Below are 19546 nucleotides of genomic sequence, written 5' to 3'. Positions count from 1 at the left end.
CCGGATGCCATGATCTTCATTTTCTGAATGTTGAGCTTTAAGCCAACTTTTTCACTCTCCACTTTCACTTTCATCAAGAGGCTTTTGAGTTCCTCTTCACTTTCTGCCATAAGGGTGGTGTCATCTGCATATCTGAGGTTATTGATATTTCTCCCAGCAGTCTTGATTCCAGCTTGTGTTTCTTCCAGTCCATAGTTTCTCATGATGTACTCTGAATATAAGTTAAATAAGCAGGGTGACAATATACAGCCTTGACGTACTCCTTTTCCTATTTGGAACCTGTCTGTTGTTCCATGTCCAGTTCTAACTGTTGCTTCCCGACCTGAATACAGATTTCTCAGGAGGCAGGTCAGGTGGTCTGGTATTCCCATCTCTTTGAGAATTTTCCACAGTTCATTGTGATCCACACAGTCAAAGGCTTTGGCATAGTCATACATCCCATCTATTACCTCCCCAGTGATACTGATTTCAGCTTGTGATTCATCCAGCCAAGATTGCCAGGAGAAATATCAACAACTTCAGATATGCAGATGATACCACTTTAATGGCAGAAAGTAAAGAGGAAATAAGGAACCTCTTGATGAAGGTGAAAGAGGAAGAGTGAAAAAGCTGGCTTAAAACTCAACATTCAAAAATCTAAGATCATGACATCCAGTCCCATCACTTCATGGGAAATAGATGGGGAAACAATGGACAGTGAGAGACTTTACTTTCTTGGGCTCCAAAATCACTGCAGATGGTAACAGCAGCCATGGAATTAAAAGACACTTGCTGCTTGGAAGAAAAGCTATGACAACAGTGTATTAAAAACCATAGACATCACTTTGCTGACAAAGGGTTATACAGACAAAGCTATGGTTTTTTCCACTCGTCATGTACAGATGTGAGAGTTGGACCATAAAGAATGCTGAGCACTGAAGAACTGGTACTTTTGAACTGTGGTGCTACCGAAGACTCTTGACTTGGGCAGCAAGAAGATCATACCAGTCAATCCTAAAGGAAATCAACCCTGAATATTCATTGCAAGGACTACTGAAGGTGAAGCTCCAAAACTTTGGCCACCTGATGGGAAGACCTGGTCCACCAGGAAAGACCCTGATGCTGGGAAAGATTGAGGTCAGGAGAAGGGGATGACAGAGGATAAGATGGTTGGATGGAAGGAATCAAAATTGGAAAAGAAGAAGTAAAACTCTCACTGTTTGCAGATGACATGATCCTCTACATAAAAAACCCTAAAGACTCCACCAGGAAATTACTAGAGCTAATCAATGAATATAGTAAAGTGGCAGGATAAAAAATCAACACACAGAAATCCCTTGCATTCCTATACACTAATAATGAGAAAATAGAAAGAGAAATTAAGGAAACAATTCCATTCACCACTGCAACAAAAAGAATAAAATACTTAGGAATATATCTACCTAAAGAAATAAAAGACCTATCTGTAGAAAACTATAAAACACTGGTGAAGAAATCAAAGAGGACACTAATAGATGGAGAAATATACCATGTCCATGGATCGGAAGAATCAATATAGTGAAAATGAGTACACTACCCAAAGCAATCTACAGATTCAATGTAATCCTTATCAAGCTAGCAACGGTTTTTTTCACAGGGCTAGAACAAATAATTTCACAATTTGTATGGAAATACAAAAAACCTCGAATAGCCAAAGCAATCCTGAGAAAGAAGAATGGAACTGGAGGAATCGACCTGCCTGACTTCAGGCTCTACTACAAAGCCACAGTCATCAAGACAGTATAGTACTGGCACAAAGACAGAAATATAGATCAATGGAACAAAATAGAAAGCACAGAGATAAATCTATGCACCGATGGACACCTCATCTTTGACAAAGGAGGCAAGAATATACAATGGAGAAAAGACAATCTCTTTAACAAGTGGTGCCGGGAAACCTGGTCAACCACTTGTAAAAGAAAGAAGCTAGAACACTTTCTAATACCATACACAAAAATAAACTCAAAACGGATTAAAGATCTAACCGTAAGACCAAAACTATAAAACTCCTAGAGGAGAACATAGGCAAAACACACTCTGACATACATCACAGCAGGATTCTCTATGACCCACCTCCCAGAATATTGGAAATAAAAGCAAAAATAAACAAATGGAACCTAACCAAAATTAAAAGCTTCTGCACAACAAAGGAAACTAAAAGCAACGTGAAAAGACAGCCTTCAGAATGGGAGAAAATAATAGCAAATGAAGCAACTGACAAAGAATTAACCTCAAAAAAATACAAGCAACTCCTGCAGCTCGATTCCAGAAAAATAAAGGACCCAATCAAAAAATGGGCCAAAGAACTAAACAGACATTTCTCCAAAGAAGACATACAGATGGCTAGAAACACATGAAAAGATGCTCAACAACACTCATTATCAGAAAAATGCAAATCAAAACCACAATGAGGTACCATTTCACGCCGGTCAGAATGGCTGCTATTCTGAAGTCTACTTCTGGAAGTCTATTCCAAAAGTCTACAAGCTATAAATGCTGGAAAGGGTGTGGAGAAAAGGGAACCCTCTTACACTGTTGGTGGGAATGCAAACTAGTACAGCCACTATGGAGAACTGTGTGGAGATTCCTTAAAAAACTGGAAATAGAACTGCCATACGACCCAGCAAACCCACTGCTGGGCATATACACCATTAACCAGAATTGAAAGAGACACGTATACCCCAATGTTCATTGCAGCACTGTTTACAACAGTCAGGACATGGAAGCAACCTAGATGTCCATCAGCAGATGAATGGATAAGAAAGCTGTGGTACATATACACTATGGAGTATTACTCGGCCATTAAAAAGAATACATTTGAATCAGTTCTAATGAGGTGGATGAAACTGGAGCCTATTATAGAGTGAAGTAAGCCACAAAGAAAAACACCAATACACTATACTAACTCAAACTACCGCACAATTGTACTCATCTCACATGCTAGTAAAGTAATGCTCAAAATTCTCCAAGCCAGGCTTCATCAATACGTGAACCGTGAACTCCCTGATGTTCAAGCTGGTTTTAGAAAAGGCAGAGGAACCAGAGATCAAATTGCCAAAAGCCGCTGGATCATGGAAAAATCAAGAGAGTTCCAGAAAAACATCTATTTCTGCTTTATTGACTATGCCAAAGCCTTTGACTGTGTGGCTCACAATAAACTGTGGAAAATTCTGAAAGAGATGGGAATACCAGACCACCTGACCTGCCTCCTGAGAAACCTGTATGCAGGTCAGGAAGCAACAGTTAGAACTGGACATGGAACAACAGACTGGTTCCAAATAGGAAAAGGAGTACATCAAGGCTGTATATTGTCACCCTGCTTATTTAACTTCTATGCACAGTACATCATGAGAAATGCTGGGCTGGAAGAAACACAAGCTGGAATCAAGACTGCTGGGAGAAATATCAATAACCTCAGATATGCAGATGACACCACCCTTATGGCAGAAAGTGAAGAGGAACTCAAAAGCCTCTTGATGAAAGTGAAAGTGGAGAGTGAAAAAGTTGGCTTAAAGCTCAACATTCAGAAAATGAAGATCATGGCATCCGGTCCCATCACTTCATGGGAAATAGATGGGGAAACAGTGGAAACCGTGTCAGACTTTATTTGGGGGGGGGCTCCAAAATCACTGCAGATGGTGACTGCAGCCATGAAATTAAAAGATGCTTACTCCTTGGAAGAAAAGTTATGAGCAACCTAGATAGCATATTGAAAAGCAGAGACATTACTTTGCCGACTAAGCTCCGTCTAGTCAAGGCTATGGTTTTTCCAGTGGTCATGTATGGATGTGAATGTTGGACTGTGAAGAAGGCTGAGTGCTGAAGAATTGATGCTTTTGAACTGTGGTGCTGGACAAGAGTCTTGAGAGTCCCTTGGACTGCAAGGAGATCCAACCAGTCCATTCTGAAGGAGATCAGCCCTGGGATTTCTTTGGAAGGAATGATGCTAAAGCTGAAACTACAGTACTTTGGCTACCTCATGTGAAGAGCTGACTCATTGGAAAAGACTGTGATGCTGGGAGGGATTGGGGGCAGGAGGAGAAGGGGACGACAGAGGATGAGATGGCTGGATGGCATCACTGACTCGATGGACGTGAGTCTGAGTGAACTCTGGGAGTTGGTGATGGACAGGGAGGCCTGGCGTGCTGCGACTCATGGGGTCGCAAAGAGTCGGACACAACTGAGCGACTGAACTGAACTGAACGCATATATATGGAATTTAGAAAGATGGTAACGATAACCCTGTATGCGAGGCAGCAAAAGAGACACAGATGTATAGAACAGTCTTATGGACTCTGTGGGAGAGGGCAAGGGTAGGATGATTTGGCAGAATGGCATGGAAACATGTATAATATCATATGTGAAACGAATTACCAGTCCAGGTTTGAGGCATGATACAGGATGCTCAGGGCTGGTGCACTGGAATGACCCAGAGGGATGGTATGGGGAAGGAGGTGGAAGGGGCATTCAGGATGGGGAACACATGTACACCCGTGGCAGATTCATGTTGTTGTATGGCAAAACCAATACAATATTGTAAACTAATTAGCCTCCAAAGAAAAAGATGGTTGGATGGCAATGCCAACTCAATGGACATGAGTTTGATCAAGCTCTGTGAGATGGTGAAGGACAGGAAAGCCTGGCATGCTGCAGTCCATGGGGTCTCAAAGAGTTGCACACCACTTAGCAACTAAACAATTACATCCTCATGTCATTGCCTGCAACTTCAAAATATCAAAGTTGAGAGCTTGCATAACTAATGAATAAAAAGACTAGTATCACACACAAGACCCTTAGAAACATGGCTCTCTTTATGGGAATCTGTTAACTCTTCAAACTAAAAAATGAACATGGGCTTTAACATCAAGTTCTGGGATTAAAGTGTTCAGTTCAGTCGCTCAGTCACGTCCAACTCTTTGTCACCCCATGGACTACAGCGGTAATATCTCTGCTTTTTAATATGCTGTCTAGGTTGGTCATAGCTTTTCTTCCAAGGAGCAAGCGTCTTTTAATTTCATGGCTGCAATCACCATCTGCAGTGATTTTGGAGCCCCCCAAAATAAAATATCTCAGTATTTCCATTGTTTCTCCATCTATTTGCCATGTAGTGACAAGACCAGATACCATGTTCTTAGTTTTCTGAATGTCAGATGTGTATACCAGACTTTTGAACTCAGAGGGAGAGGGAGAGGGTGGGATGATTTGGGAGAATGGGAATTATAACATGTATACTGTCATGTAAGAATTGAATCGCCAGTCCATGTCTGACGTAGGGTGCAGCTTGCTTGGGGCTGGTGCATGGGGATGACCCAGAGAGATGTTGTGGGGAGGGAGGTGGGAGGGGGGTTCATGTTTGGGAACGCATGTAAGAATTAAAGATTTTAAAATTTAAAAAAAAATAAAAAATTAAAATAAAAAATAAAATAAAATAAAATAAAATAGCCACACACAAAAAAAAAGCAAAAAAAAATAAATAAATAAATAAAAAATAAACTAACTTTTTCACTCTCCTCTTTCACGTCCATCAAGAGGCTCTTTAGTTCTTCTTCACTGTCTGCCATAAGAGTGGTATCATCTGCATATCTGAGGTTACTGATATTTCTCCCGGCAATCTTGATTCCAGCTTGTGCTTCATCCAGCCCAGCGTTTCTCATGATGTACTCTGCATTTAAGTTAAATAAGCAGGGTGACAAGATACAGCCTTGACATACTCCTTTCCCGATTTGGGAAAGTTCTAACACATTCAGTTCTAACTGTTGCTTCTTGACCTGAATACAGATTTCTCAGGAGGCAGGTAAGGTGGTCTAGTATTCCCATCTCTTTCGGAATTTTCCACAGTTTGTTGTGATCCACACAGTCAAAGGCTTTGGTATAGTCAATAAAGCAGAAGTAGATGTTTATCCTGGAAATCTATTGTTTTTTATATGATGCAACGGATGTTGGCCATTTGATCTCTGGTTCTTCTGCCTTTTCTAAATCCAGCTTGAACATCTGGAAGTTCACGGTTCATGTACTGTTGAAACCTGACTTGGAGAATTTTGAGCATTACTTTGCTAGTGTGTGAGATGAGTGCAACCGTGCGTTTAAAAATTCTTTGGCACTGCCCTTTTTTGGGATTTTAATAAAAACTGACCTTTTCCAGTCTTGTGGCCACTGTTGAGTTTTCCAAATGTGATGGCATATTGAGTGCAGCACTTTCACAGCATCATCTTGGGATTTGAAAAAGCTCAACTGGAACTCTGTCACCTCCACCAGCTTTATTCATAGTGATGCTTCCTAAGGCCCACTTGACTTTGCATTCCAGGATGTCTGGCTATAGGTGAGTGATCACACCATCATGGTTATTTGGGTCATGAAGATCTTTTTTTTGCATTGTTCTTCTGTGTATTCTTGCCACCTCTTCTTAATATCTTCTGCTTCTGTTAGGTCCATGCCACTTCTGTCCTTTATTGGGCCCATTTTTGCAAGAAGTGTTCCCTTGATATCTCCAAGTTTCTTGAAGAGATCTATAGTCTTTCCCATTCTACTGTTTTACTCTATTTCTTTGCATTGATCACCGAGGAAGACTTTCTTATCTCTCCTTGCTATTCTTCAGAACTCTGCATTCAAATGGGTATATCTTTCCTTTTCTCCTTTCCTTTAGCTTCTTTTCTCAGCTATTCATAAGGCCTCTTCAGACAACCATTTTGCCTTTCTGCATTTCTTTTTCTTGGGAATGGTCTTGATCACTGCCTCCTGTACAATGTCACAAACCTCTGTCCATAATTCTTCAGGCACTCTGTATATCAGATCTAACCCCTTGAATCTGTTTGTCACTTCCACTGTATAATCATAAGGGATTTGATTTAGGTCATTCCTGAATGGTCTAGTTGTTTTCCCTACTTTCTTCAATCTGAGTCCTCCTATAAACCATTTCAAAGTCCTTAAGCAATTACCCTGTTCTGTAAAGCCAGAATAATATTACCCACAGCACATGCAGAGTACATCATGCGAAATGCTGGGCTGGGTGAAGTACAAGCTGGAATCAAGATTGCTGGGAGAAATATCAATAACCTCAGGTGTGCAGGTGACACCACGCTCATGGCAGAAAGCTAAAGAGCCTCTTGATGAAAGTGAAAGAGAAGAGTGAAAGAGCTGGCTTAAAACTCAACATTCAAAAAACGAAGATCATGGCATCTGGTCCCATCATTTCATGGCAAATAGATGGGGAAACAATGGAAACGGCTTTTATTTTGGGGGGCCCCAAAATCACTGTAGATGGTGACTGCAACTATGAAATTAAAAGACGCTTGGTCTTTGAAAGAAAAACTATAACAAACCTAGACGGCATATTAAAAAGCAGAGACATTACTTTGCCAACCAAGGTCTGTCCAGTCAAAGCTGTGGCTTTTCCAATAGTCATGTATGGATGTGAGAGTTGGACCATAAAGAAGCAGGGTGCTGAAGAATTGATGCTTTTAAACTGTGGTGCTGAAGAAGACTCAAGAGTCCCTAGAACTGCTTGGCAATCCAACCAGTCAATCCTAAAGGCAATCAGTACTGAATATTCTCTGGAAAGACTGAAGCTGAAACTCCAACACTTTGGCCACCTGATGCGAAGTATTGACTCATTGGAAAAGACCTTGATGTTGGGAAAGATTGAGGGCAGGAGAGGGGGACAATAGAGATGGCTGGATTGTATCACCGACTCAATGCACATGAGTTTGAGCAAGCTCTGGGAGCTGGTGATGAACAGGGAAGTCTGGCATGCCTCAGCACATGCAGTTGCAAAGGGTTGGACACGACTGAGCAACTGAACTGAACCAACAGCAAGAGTCGTTACAGGATAAAATAGAGACAACATACTTTAAGAACCTGCCCCTTGCAGGCTCTTTTTCCACAACCAGCCTTCCTCATATCCACACTGTACTTGGTCCAAGCTAGTTCAGTTCTGTCTGGCATACTGTGCTCTTCAAGTCCTCCCCATTCTACAGAAAAGAAACTGAATTTTTAATAATTTCTCAAATCTCCAAAGGAAAAAAAATAATTTTATACTTAACTATCCCAGGGCCCCATTCATAGATCACTGGGTTGTCACAGTGAAGGGGCTTTCATAATTCAATGAAGCTATGAGCCATGCTGTGTAGGGGCACCCAAGATGGATAGGTCACTGTGGAGAGTTCTGACAAAACATGATCCACTGAAAGAGGGAATGGCAAACCACTCCAGTATACTTGGCATGAGAAGCTCATGAACTGTATAAAAGAACAAAAAGCTATGACACCGAAAGATGAGTCCCCCAAGTCTGAAGGTGTACAATAAGCTGCAGGGGAAGAGCGGAGGACAACTACCAATAGCCCCAGAATGAATGAAGCACCTGGGCCTTCAAAGAATAAAGCAAAGTGGAAACATACTACACAGGAATCTGAAATGTTAGGTCCGTCAATCAAGGTAAATTGGACATGGTCAAGCAGGAGATGGCAAGAACAAACCTCTACATCTTAGGAATCAGTGAACTAAAATGGATGGCAATGGGTGAATTTAATTTAGATGACCATTATGTCTACTACTGTGGGCAAAAATCCCACAGAAGAAATGGAGTAGCCCTCATAATCAACAAAAAAGTCCAAAATCAGTACTTGGATACAATCTCAGTTTGCTTCCAAGGCAAGCCATTCAGCATCACAGTAATTCAAGTCTATGTCCCAACTACCAATGCCGAAGAAGCTGAACTTGATTAGTTCTATGAAGACCTAGAAGACCTCCGAGAACTAATACCAAAAAAGATGTTCACTGGGGATTGGCATGCAAAAGTAGAAAGTCAAGAGATACCTTGAGTAACAGGCAAGTCTGGCCTTGGAGAACAAAATGAAGCAGGGCAAAAGCTAACCAAATTCTGTCAAGAGAATGCACCGATCATAGCAACACAAGAAATGATTTTACAACATGGACATCACTGAATGGTCAATACCAAAATCAAACTGATTATATTTTTTGTAGCTGAAGATGGAGAGACTGTATATAGTCAACAAAAACAAGACCTGGAGCTGACGGTAGCTCAGATCATCAGCTTCTCATAGCAAAATTCAGGTTTAAACTAAATAAAGGGGGAAAACCAGCAAGCCAGTCAGGTACTACTTAAATCAAATCCCCTATGAACATGTGGTGGAGGTAACAAATAGACTCAAGGGATTAGATCTACTTAACAGTGTGCCTGAAGAACTATGAAATGAAGGTCTGTAATACAGTACAGGAGACAGCGAAAAAAAAAAACATCCCAAAGAAAAAGAAAAGCAAGAAGGCAAAATGGCTATCTGAGGAGGCTTTACAAATAGCTGAAGAAAGAAGAGAAGTAAAGAGCAAGGGAGAAAGGGAAAGGTGAGTGAAAGTCACTCTGTGGTGTCCAACTCTTTGCAACCCCATGGAATCCCATGGAATTCTCCAGGCCAGAATACTGGAGTAGGTAGCCTTTCCCTTCTCCAGGGTATATTTCTAACCTAAGGATCAAATCCAGGTCTCCCACATTGCAGGCGGACTTTTTTACCAGCTGAGCCACAAGGAAAGCCCAAGAATACTGGAGTGGGTTGCCTATCTCTTCTCCAGAGACTCTTCCCGACCTGATCCATATCACCGACGGGTATCAAACTGGGGTCTCCTGCATTGCAGGCAGATTCTTTACCAACTGAGCTATCAGGGAAGCCCAAAGGGAAAGGTACACCCAACTAAATGCAGAGTTCCAAAGAATAGCAATGGAGAGACAAGAAGGTCTTCTTCAATGAACAGTGCATAAAACTATAAGAAAACAACAGAGGGGCAAAGACTACAGATCTCTTGAGGAAACTTGGAGCTATCAAGGGAACATTTTGCCCAAAGATGGGCACAATAAAGGACAGAAATGGTGGAGATCTAGTAAATGCTGAAGAGATCAAGAAGAGATGGAAAGAATACACAGAAGAACTGTACAAAAAAGATCTTAATGAACTGGATTATTATGATGGTGTGGTCAGCCACCCAGAGCTAGACATTCTGGAAAGTATAATCAACTGGGCCTTAATAAAGGCCTGCTATTAATAAAGTGAGTGGTGTGATGGAATTCCAGTAGAACTATTCAAAACCCTAAAGGATGCACTGCTATTAATAAAGTGAGTGGTGTGATGGAATTCCTGTAGAACTATTCAAAACCCTAAAGGATGATGCCATCAAGGTGTTACATTCAATATGTCAGCAAATCTGGAAGACCCAGCAGTGGCCTCAGGATTGGAAAAGGTCAATTCTCATTCCAATCCCAAGGTTAGTAGTACTAAAGAATGTGACAACCACTGGACAATTACACTCATCTCCCATGTGAGTAAGGTCACGCTTAAAACCTTGCATGCTAGGCTTTAGCATTATGTGAACCAAGAACTTCCAGATGTCCAAACTGGATTTAAAACAGGAAGAAGAACCAGATATCCAGCATCTGCTGGATCATAGAGAAAACAAGGGAATTCCAGAAAAACATCTACCTCTGTTTCATCAACTACACTAAAGCCTTTGACTGTGTGGATCATAACAAACTGTGAAAAGTTCTTAAAGAGATGGGAATACCAGACCATTTTATCTGTCTCCTGAGAAACCCGTATGTAGGTCAAGAAGCAACAGTTAGAACCCTGTGTGGAACAACTGATGGTTCAAGACTGAGAAAGCAGTATGACAGGGTTGTCTGTTGTCACCCTGTTTGTTTAACCTACTACACCAGGCACATATGAGAAATGCTGGGCTGGATGAGTAACAAGCTGAAATCAAGATAGGTAGGAGAAACATCAAAACCTCAGATATGTGGGATGATGCCACTCTAATGGCAGAAAGCGAAGAGGAACTAAAGTCTCTTGATGAGGGTGAAAGAGAGTGAAAGAGCCGGTCTAAAACTAAATATTAAAAAAACTAAGATTATGGCATCTGGTCCAGAAGGAGAAAAGGTGGAATTAGTGACAGATTTCCTCCTCTTGGGCTCTAAAATCACTGCGGATGGTGACTGCAGTCATGAAATCAGAAGATGATTGCTTCTTGGCAGGAAAGCTATGACAAACCTAGACAGTGTGTAGAAAAGCAAGAGACATCACTCTGCCGACAAAGGTCTGTATAATCAATGCTATGGTCTTCTCAGTGGTCACGTGTGGTTGTGAGAGCTGTAAAGAAGGCAGAATGCCAAAGAATTGATGCCTTCAAACTGTGGTGCTGGAGAAGACTCCTGAGAGTCCCTTGGACTGCAGTGAGATCAAACCAGTCAATCTTAAGGGAAATCAACCTGAATACTTGGTGGAAGGACTGATGCTGAAGCTCCAGTATTTTGGTTATCTGATGAGAACAGCCGACTCATTGGAAAAGTCCGTGATGCTGGGAGAGACTGAGGGCAGAAGGAGAAGAGAGTGTCAGAGGATGAGATGGCTGGATGGCATCACCAATCCAATGGACATGAACTTGGACAAACTTTGGGAGATGGTGAGAGACTGGGAGGCCTGGTGTGCTACAGTCCATGGGGTCGCAAAGAGTCAGACACAACTGGATGACTGATCAACAACAACAATCCCAGAGCAGGGCTTCCCTGGTGGCTCAGTGGTAAACAATCTGCCTGCTAATGCAGAAGATGTGAGTTCAATCCCTGGAGAAGGAAAAAAAGGGAAGATCCCCTGGAGAAGAAAACGGCAACCCACTCCAGTATTCTTGCCTGGGAAATCCCATGGACAGAGGAGCCTGGCGGGCTATAGTCCGTGGGGTCACCAATAGTCAGACATGACTTAGCAACCAAACAACAACATCCCAGAGCAAGGAGTTTTTGGTTGTTTGTTTGTTTAGCTTAAAACTAGTTGTGGTAGAAATTGCTAGTGGTTCCTCACGATCTGTTCTCCCATTCTTCCATGGCAGCCAAATTTTTGCTGGGCAAATGAAGTAAAAAAGACTACATTTTGGCCAACAAGATATAAGCAGAAACATCATTTGCCAGATTTCAGGTCTTCCTTAAAAGACTTAAGTGTCACGGGCTTCCTCTTCTATGTCCCTTCTTCCACTCTGCTCCCTGGGATGCAGATCTGGTCATTTAAAATGATGAAGAAAGGGTTATCCCTTGGGGCAGGAATCTTCGTGTGACTAGAACGAACTCAAGACCCCTCCGTGTCTACCTGAAGCAGGGCTGCCATACCGGCCCTGCTGACCTGAAGATCGTGTTTAGGTGAAAGAGAAATAAACATCTATCTTATGTATATCATTTCCTGTTATTTGCAGACAATTCATAATGTCTAGACCAAAATCAGACACATCCCCTTAAGTAAGAGATATGACTTACTTCTAACCAACACAGGAAAGGTAACAGGATGCATATGAATATGTGCATGTCATTGCACTACCTGACACCGTAATGTCTGTTTTGCTGAGAACTTGCTCTCTCTTTCTCTCACTGGCTTTGAAAAACCAAGCTGCCATGTTGGGAGCTATTTATGGAGATGAACACATGGCAAGAAACTGCGAGGAGGCTCCAGCCAGCAAGAAAATGAAGCCCCTAATCTGACAACCTGCAAAAGACTGAATTCTGCAAAAAACATTGGACCCCCATGAGCTTATTAGAAAGATATCCTTCCCCAGTCAAGCCTCAGCTTAGATGTCAGCTATTGCAGTAATACTGGAGAAGGAAATGGCAACCCACTCCAGTATTCTTGCCTGGAGAATCCCAGGGATGGAGAAGTCTGGTGGGCTGCCGTCTATGGGGTTGCACAAAGTCAGATACGACTGAAGCAACTTAGCAGCAGCAGCACTGCAGTGATACAGAGAACCCACTAAGTCATGTGTGGAATTCTGAACCATAGATACTGAAATAGAAAATGTGCATTGCTTTAAGCAGCTAAGTTAATGGTAACTTGTCAGACAGCAACAGATAACTAATACACTGGTCAAAAAAATCATTACAGATATGTAAAGATGATTCACTACTGGGTAATATACAAATATAACTTGCCAAATGAGAGGTCACAGTAGAAGGATTATCACACAGCCATCTAGGTAGATGACAAAAAGGCATACAATTCACCATACATTTCTTTTAGACGCCCTTGGTGAAAATGAAATTTATATAAACACACTTAATGCTACTCTAACATATTTACTTGACATAAACATATGTAATATAAACACATATAAAAATAGATAAAACACACATACACATCAAATGCCATCATCACGTATAATCATGAAATACCAAAAGGATTCCTGTCAAAAACAAATTACCTACTATACCACTATAAAAGAAAATATGTATCTTTCTTTGCAGGTATTTCGACTGTATAAACTAAAGAATAAACTGAAAATCTTTTATAAACGATAAAATAGTTTAGTAAGGTACTCGGCAATTTTTTTTTTTTTAAATCAATGGCCAACTCATTTCCAGTAACAGTGAGTTAGATTATTCAGATCAAATCACTCTGAAAACAAAAATCCTGAATATAAAAATATGTCACTAAAAGCATCAAAAAAGCAACAAAATGTTTAGGAACTACAAAACCAAAAGCTAAGGAAGAGACAAAACAGAACCAGAGTACTAAAGCCACTCAACCCTGCAGCATTCATTGATTCATTCAACTTGGGTTTTGGTTTTGGCAGCCTTGTGGGGAAAGGAGAATAAAGTCAAAGTCTAGAGCCACCCAAAGTGGGAACTCTCCCCACATTTTCCTGAGAGCTTAGTCTTTTGAATTTCTAGCTTAAAGGTGAATTAGAAAGACTTCCCTGGCAATACTCAGTACAACAGCTACGTGGGGAGCACAGGGCAGTGGAAGGAAAAGGAAAAGAAAAGGCTGACCCCAAAAATCTGAAGTCACAATCTGCTTCCATATATATGGTTTCCAGTCTAGATTCACATCTCTTGGGCAGACTAAGAAACCTCAAGTTGTGAACTTGATTTGCCATGGTTTCATATCATTAATTACCTCTAGGCACCTGGCAGAAGAGAATTCAAATCTGCTACAAATAATTTTTAATAATAATGAGTAGTGCAGTAAAACAACCACCAAGCTTATAAGGAAACAAGGTACCATTGATGCAAACTGGCAGAAAAAGACCTGGAATTGTAAAAGTATGTATTTTAAAATACGTATACTAGTTTTAAATAAAAGACATCCTTTTAAATTTCTGCAGCAAATAGGAAATTTTAGAAAGGAATAAATCAAACTTTGACAAGATACAAATGAAACTTCTAAAAATTAAAACTATAAATTCGTAACTGAGTATTTAATGGACAGATTCAATAGCAGATTAGACACAATAGAAGGGAAAACAAGTAAACCAGAAGACATGCTGCACAAAACTATTGAGATTTCAACAGAAGTGGCATATAGAGGGGAAATATGGAAAACAGGTAAAGAAACATGAAAGACTACTGGATAAGAAGGTCTAACATATGTTTCTTTAGAATCTCAAAAAGATAGGAAAAAGAAACAGGCAGAGACAATATTTCAAGCTTATAATAGCTATAAATGTTCTAGAACAGATGAAAGACACAAATCCAGATTGAATAAATTCAACAAACTCCAAGCAGGAATTTTTTTTTTTTTAATCTACACCTAAATAAATCATCATGGGAAAGTAAAAAAAAAAAATCACAAAAACAGAAAATCTTAAAAGTAGACAGTTGGGAGCCGTCTGTGCCACCCGCTAAAGCTGGCACTACTCTGTGGGGCCCTGCCTGCTCCTGGTCAGCACTATGTATGTGTCCTGTGACAACTGGCACTGGGCACACTCCATGTAGGAATTCTCAGTCAAGAACATTGACGGGAGCGTGGTTAACCTGGACAAGCACCAGGCTATGTATGCATAGTCACCAGTGTGACCTCGCAAAGAGGCAAGACAGATGTAAACTACACTCAGCTGGTTGACAATGAACGGCCAATGCTCAGAGTGTAGTCTACAGATTTTGGCCTTCCCTTGCAACCAGTTCAGGAGGCAGGAGCCAGGAAGCAATGCTGAGATCAAAGAGTTCGCCATGGCTATAGCATCAAATTTGGTTAAGTTCAGCAAGATCTGTGTGAATGGGGATGATGCCCACCCTCTGTGGAAGTGCATGAAAATTCAGCCCAAGGAGAGGAGCATGCTGGGAAATACCATCAAATGGAACTTTACCAAGTTCCTCATTGACAAGAACAGCTGTGTGGTGAAGTGGTATGGTCCCACGGAAGAGTCCCTGGTGATAGAGAACAACATGCCGTGTTACTGCTAGAGCTCTACAAGCGTGACGCCCTCGCCCAAGCCTGCCGCCTGTGCCCCAGGAGCCTTCCACCAGTGCCCATGATGGTCTGCCTGAAAACCAGCCCCCAAGTGGGGTGGACCCACCCTTGAGGGAGGAAGGTCCCTTGACCCAGCTGCAGCTTGGCAACCCCCACCCCTGGTTGCCTTGTAGGGATAAGACATGCAATACAAAAAAATAGGCAGAGACTGAGGGACACAGATTATTTGCAAAACAGTGATCACTTGATAGCCAGATTCTTAACAGCAACAACAGAAGGCAGAATGGAATAATACATTTAATTCACTGAGAAAACAAATGTCATCATAAAATTTCATATCCAGAGGAAAGAGAGGGGCAGAAAGGAGGAAGAAAGGGAAAGGCAGGCAGGCTATCTCATAATCAAAACGTAGAAAACATGTTCTTTTCAGGCACATGTGAACACTTAATAAAAACTGATCATACACTAACAGAAAGTCTCAATTATTTTCAAATGATTGAAATTATAAAAATATTTATCTAACCACAAGATAAATGTTACTAACAAAAACATAACTAGAAACTTTCTGTTGCATTTGGAAATTGAGAAATACACTTAAGGGGCATTCTCCGTCCCCCTTCTGATGTCCATGTCAGAAGTTTTCTCTATCCCTTTTCTTACTTTAATAAAACTCTGCTACACAAAAGCTCTTGAATGATCAAGCCTGGTCCCTGGTCCCAAAGCTAAATCTTCTTCTTCAGAGATCACGAATCTGACACCGTTCAACGTAAGCTATCATCTTGCGGGCTTGTCTGGGACCTTCAGGACAAGGTAAGAACACTCAAGAGTTCTACCCTCTCTGCTTTCTCAGTATCCAAGTTTTCTGATTTACTTTACTAACTCTATGGTGTATTTGTGTGAATGAATGACATGTCCTGTGCAGTGCCTTCGTAAGGACTTTGTAATGACTGAAGGCAACCCCCAAAAGGGGAGCTTTGTTGGGAGTTTATACTGACCTGCCAATGCCAAGAGAAACCCAAGGTCCCTGCAAGGGGAGTGACCAGAAATGGGCAAAGCATGTGGACTGAACTTTCCTTTCCCGGTCATCATTTCCTGGTCTCTGACTATTTCGTAATTGCATGAAGAATTACAACTAACTAACCTAATTTGTCAGATCATAGACTTTCAGGGGAACTGTGATCCATGCTGTTACTAGGTACTTTTACTTAGTACTTTCCCATGTATGGAAGCGCCTAGCCTTGCTAGGAACAGAAAGTTACAGGAGCATGTTTGAAAGTGAGGCAGAGCTCTAGCTCCAGGAACATCTCTTAGGCTAGAGGTTACTCTCTTGGCTGCCTGCCTCAGGGACCAGCGACCTGAAAATGAGTCTTTGTCACGGCTGTGTCTCCTGTCTATGTGGACAGAAGCCCTGCTGTTGACCATGAGGTTTTTGAGTACACAGAATGGGAACTGAAGGATCCGGTCAGATTGGAAATGCAATGGGCCTTTTCCTTTGGTAGCACTAGCTCTTAATGGACCAGAGGAGGCTCTCTGATGGCTTTTGTCTCAACTCCTTAGATATGCCTTTTGTGGAATCGGTGGAAATGAACTGGAAGGGTTGGCCCTAATAGCTCAAGAACAAAAATCACTTTTTCTTCACTGGCTAACCCTCCACCATCTCTTTTCCTATCACATATACTGGTGTGGTGACACTCAGGAGGGACATCCTGGTTGTTGTTCGGCCCTTTATGACTCACCACCTCTACTGCAGTCAGGACTGTACTCAGGAACGCACATATGCACACATAAGACGGATGCTTCCCCTAGTAGTACCAGCTTGGGAAACATTCCAGGAAAGCTACTCTGTTATGCTCTGGGTGGCATCCAGAGCAAAGGGCAAATCAAACAAAGGTCTTGGTGGCATGGAACTAAATCAATCTGGGATGCCATCAGGTCTACCCCTGGTGCATCTCCACCCAGCCTCAGTGGTAGAAACGGGAGGAACGAGTAAGATGCCTGCATCGGTAAGGGAGGGACTAAGTTCAACCAGGGAAGGAAAGTTTCAGTGGAGAGTCTGTCTACGCCCCCATCTAGAGCAGGGAAGGACGCTTCCAGTGGAAAAAAGCCACGACTGTGGATACTGCTTTTTTCTTACAGATGGGAGCTAGCAGTTTCAGAACCACTTCTTTAAAATGTATTTAAACAAACTGGGACAAGTTCAATCCCCAGAATTTAAAAAGACACACCTGATCTTCTTCTGTGATACTGAATGGGCACAGTATCCTTTGGAAGACAGGGAATGCTGCTGACCTGTTGAAGGATCTCAATTATTACTGTGTTACAACTAGACCCATTCTGTAGAAAATAAGTGAAATGGATAGAAGTGCCATATGTGTTGCTCTTTATCTCTCTGAAAGACATGCCAGACTTATGTCCTAAGAGTGTGAAACCTTCAGCTGCCTCCTGTCCTCTTACTTTGCCCCTTTACCCGGGGCTCCCAACTGAACAGGTTGAGAATCAAGGCACCCGTCTAGGAGGGGTTGCCTCAGTCTCGATAGAATTTCAAATAGTCCCAATTGCAGTCAAGACTATTTAGAGGATCCAAAATGTACACAGAAGCCTTTACAGGACTCACTTTACTTTATGAGCTTACTTGGAGAGATTTAATTTATGTCTTGGGACAGACACTGCCTCCTGACACGAGAGCTCTAGCTTTGGGGAAAGCTACTACTTTTGGAGATGACTGGCTTCAGCGTGAGACAAGGGGAAAGAGGGAATACGAAATAGCCCTCCTTCCTACTGGGAGCCAAGTGGTTCCAATAACAGAACCACTCTGCCGAATGTATTCTTGTAGGACTCAAGTGAGCACATGCTAAGACTTTACGCTAAGCTGGCTGACATAAAACAGGAAGAGAAGGAAACTCCTGGTAAATTCCTAGATAGACTATGGGAGGCTCTCCACAGGTTTACTGATGTTGATCTTGAAAATGCAGAAGGAGGAATGATCTTAAAAGATAGACTCCTCACTCAGTCACCTCCAGATATCTGCCGTAAATTACAAAAACAAGCGTTTGGACCAAATCCGTCTTTAGAAAAACTGTTGCAGCTGGCTCAGATGGTATATTACGGTAGAGAATATGAGGAGGAAAAATCGAGGCAAAAAAGCAGCAGGCAAAAGACTGAAGCCCCAACAATGGCTGTTAGACCTGCTGTTAGAAACAGCCTAAGAAAAATGCCCAGAAGGATCCAGGTGAAAAGAGATGGACTTGTTATTACTGTGGAAAGGAGAGGCATCACAAGAGGGATTTCCCTCAGGCATCTAAGCCGCCCCCAGCTCCGAGTCCAGTCTGCAAAGGATCAGAGAAGAGACTGGAGAAGAGACTGCCCTCTGAAATGTAGGCCCCAGGGGTCAGACTCTCAAGACAATCTGGACTGAAGGTGCCCAGGGGTCCCCACATAACCTCCTAATTACACCTGAGGAACTCCAGGTATTAATAACTATGGAGGGCCAATCAGTTGACTTCTTTAGGACACTGGGGCAACTTTCTCTGTGCTCACTGAAGCCCCTGGTCTGCTGTCCTCCCGATCCAGTACTGTAATGGGACTGTCTGGATGAGCCAAACATTATTATGTCAGTCATCCTTTAAGTGGCAACTGGGACTCTGTGCTGTTTTTCTCACGAGTTTCTAATCATACCAGAGTCTCCCTCACCACTTCTGGGGAGGGATACACTAAACAAGGTCCAGGCCTCTGTTTTCATGAATATGGAACCAGCTCTTTCTAATGGAACAAACTGTAAAGTGTGGGCTGATGGAAAAGCTGTGGGTCAAGCACAAAATGCTGTTCCTGTCATTATCAAGCTCAAGACACTCATCTATTTTCACATCAAAAGCAGTATCCACTAAAGCCCAAGGTTAATGAATGGGCAAAATCTTACTGTACTGACTTCTCATGATATAAGTGGGACCTTAAACTCTAAAGTTCAGAACAACAATGCTCCACCTTTAAAGCTGCTGTAACTCAAGGGGTATCAAAAGCTCTAGCAATAGAATATCATTTACACTGTTCCTGGATACCCCACTGTTCCTAAAGACATTTTTCTTCAGAAAAAAGTTGAAAAGGCTAATGACATTATTAAAAGACACCCGTGTTCTACCCACAGCTTTAATGAGGGCTCGAACTGCAAACCCCCAAATAAGGAACTGTCTCTATGACAGACTGTTTTTGTGCATAGATATTGTCATAGAAAAAGCAAGATAGTCATCGAAAAAGAGAGTTCCAGAAAAACATCTATTTCTGCTTTATCGACTATGCCAAAGACTGAC

General features: G+C 41.9%; 1 protein-coding gene and 1 pseudogene across 4 annotated transcripts in view; one reads left to right on the top strand and one right to left on the bottom strand.

Moving 5' to 3' along the window:
* The window catches only part of LOC102185830, a 55569-nt pseudogene extending 40120 nt beyond the window's left edge, over positions 1-15449 (top strand).
* SIL1 (SIL1 nucleotide exchange factor) overlaps positions 1-19546 on the bottom strand; it is a 261032-nt gene that overhangs the window by 46483 nt on the left and 195003 nt on the right. The window lies entirely within an intron of this gene.

Source organism: Capra hircus, chromosome 7 (genome assembly GCF_001704415.2).
Source record: "Capra hircus breed San Clemente chromosome 7, ASM170441v1, whole genome shotgun sequence".
NCBI lineage: Eukaryota > Metazoa > Chordata > Mammalia > Artiodactyla > Bovidae > Capra > Capra hircus.
This window is presented reverse-complemented; position numbering and strand designations above follow the sequence as displayed.